Genomic DNA, 3,093 nt, shown 5'->3' on the forward strand with positions numbered 1-3,093 from the left:
GCTCATCTTATATAGGATTTGGACATAGGATGGGATGTGGGGTTGGCTAGAGATGATTTATACATAATATAGACATAAAGAAAGAGGAGAGGGGGGTTTAGGTAATGAAAACCTTGTAACTTTACACACTTTCGTTCCGCGTGTACTCTCTCTCTTTTCTCTCGGCAACCATGTGCACTGTTTGTTCGGTATTATTATTTTCAATTCACTAGATTTAATTAGCAAATTTATTGTACTGAAATTTTTTTACATAATTCCAATAAGCAGTTAAAAAAAAATATTTTTATATATTTTAAATTCACGATTATATAAATAATTTAATTTTATATAAAATTTTAATATTATTAAAAGTGTATATAAAAATATTGTGTACAATATTTTAAAAACATAAACTAATAAATAAATTTTTATTACAATTCTTCATTAAAAAAAGCTAATTATAATTAATATAAAATTTTAAAAATTAAGATTTTATTTTAAAATTAAGACTTAATATTTAATATTCTACTAATATTCTATATATAATATATATTTTATAAAAAGTAGGTAAATAGTGAAGGAAGTATAAGTTGAATCTATATTTTTCTTTATGTAATGATTTGGTAATAAGTAAGTAATCACTAAACTAGTTAGTTGATTTAGTAATTTAAAGTATTAATTTTTTATTTTGTATTTTATTAATATGTATAAAATTTGGAATGATTGAATTTTATATTTGTTTAGAAAAAAATTGATATTTCTGCAGGTAGAATAGGATATGATAGGGTAGGGTAGGATTTAGAATTTTAGGATACGGGTAAGGTTAAGGTTGAGAGATTCTCAACCCGCAGGTAGGGTAAAATAGAGTTTTAATAGAATTTCAACCCGCGGGTAGGGTTAGCGTAGGATCCAAACCCTACCCTACCTTACCTATTGCCAGTCCTAAACGAGTGCGCGAAGATCATATTCTCTCCTATTCATACTTGACACGTCTAACTACCACTGTCATGCTTTTTCGTCGTACCAGTCTTTTCAGTTTTGCTTGAAGGTCATACTGGTCTTTTTGAATTTTGGAATTTTGTGGTATCTTCTTCCTTTCGAGATAAGCCCATATTACCTAATTACTAGTTAGATGTCCAAAAATATCCAATGAAAAATTGTAGTCTCCCCTGATCTAATTTATTAGAGTTGTCAACCATAAATTTATTCACCTTGCTTTTGTTCTGCTACGGATCAAGTCGATGGAGGATTGGAGGCTCCCTCCAACCTCAAGTATTGAAGGTTATGTAATTCTATTTTTCTACCGCAGTTGGCATGAACCAGAGATTTGTAATCTGTTGTTGAAGCAGTGCATCGCTGCTCTTCTTCTTCCGACAGGTCGCCGTCCGCGCAGAATCAGAATCGCTCCTTGCAGTGCCAGTGATGGGTATTAGCTTCGCCACCTAACGCCAAAGTGAAAGAATATTAGCGATCCATGCTCTTGCCGTTCACCAAATGTTCTCATGACTAAGGATCAAGAACAATCGTTACAAGAAAAGTCACGTATAGGAATCCTGTTAAGTGAGAGAGAGGCATAAGTGGTTAGGATGATTAATTTGTTAGTTTTTTATTTTTGGGAGAGGGGGAGAAGGGTTGACCCATCCAGGTTGTGTAGTGAGTGTGTTGGTGTAGGTCGGGTTGGTCCGACCCACGCCCAGTCCAAAAAAGAAACCATAAATTTGGATTAGTTGAGTTCGTTGAACTAGGTTAATTAGAGTTAGGGATAAATGGACTATCAGATAGCATATATTATTGCAACTCAAGTTTAGCACAAAGAAAATTTTCGTTAGTCTCTCCTTAAATTGTGCTAGAGTTTGAAATCTTGGTTTAATATGAATAGTAAAATATAGAAATATATATATAGTAGTATGTTTGAGAACATTATAATGGTTAAAATGTTGATTTAACTTTTAAAATGTTTGAATATTATGATTTGAAATGAGTAAATTCAGTTTTACAAATTTTTTACTTGATCGAATTTAATTTTGATATGATTTTATATTTTTATGTATTTAATTTATTTTTTTATTTTACCTAATTTTTATTTTCTCTATCTTAAAGGTAGTGTAAAAAAAAAGAGTGCAGAAAAAATACGTACGTTCAGTTTTGAGTGAGATACACAACAAAACACTAACTATTAGCAATAATGATCATGACGACGTCAATATTGAGTATTAAGTATTAACAATATATGCTTTCAACAAGAATTTTCAACGTATCTAATAAATAAAATCTTATGCTTGCTGCTCTCTACTTAGTAGTTAGTACTTAGTTCGATAAAACATTAAACATAAAGACGAAAATACTGACCATATTGCCAAACTTAGAGCTAGAGACCAAGCTGTTTGCTGGCTTCCATATTATAAATCAAATACCCAAACACATTTGTAAGTCAGAAATCACAATGTATCATCTAATAATCAACATTAAACAATTACTTAATTTCTCTCTCAATCTTTCTAACGATGGTTGATCCATTTCACCATGGTTTTTGCTTTACCTATGAACTAAATTTCTTATTTTGTTTTATTTTTTTTACTTCATTCATTATCCGTGAGAATTTTTTGTACTAAAACAGGTTTTGCCTGCGAAAAAAATAGAACTGACAATAATTAGTTTATTTATCTGATAGATTTTGGCCATAATAACCTAAATCATCATGTAACAGTAAAACAGTACATTTTTCAGTCATTATTAAAAATTTAATATAATATGCAGTTATACATTTGTGAACTCTAAGACCATACAAAATTTTGTTTGTACAAAGAATTGTATCAGTAGCACTATTGTCCTTGTTTTGTTCTTGTTATATTGCGAAACGCATTACTTGTGCCAAAAGTTTTTGAAAGTTATTAGTTACACGACGAATTTCATAACAACTTCAATTTCTCCAATGTTAAGGACTTTATAAATTTCTTGTAATTTTTCTTGTTCATAGTATATATAGTGTGATCTAACCTGGCAGTAACACTCTGTTATGTTTTTTATGCTCACTCAGTCACTCTGCTATGTTTCTTGTCTCATGGAATCACAGTTATATTTTTATCTATTATTATTTGAGATATAACTATTAAT

The sequence above is a fragment of the Arachis ipaensis genome, chromosome B10 (genome assembly GCF_000816755.2).
Source record: "Arachis ipaensis cultivar K30076 chromosome B10, Araip1.1, whole genome shotgun sequence".
Classification (NCBI taxonomy): domain Eukaryota; kingdom Viridiplantae; phylum Streptophyta; class Magnoliopsida; order Fabales; family Fabaceae; genus Arachis; species Arachis ipaensis.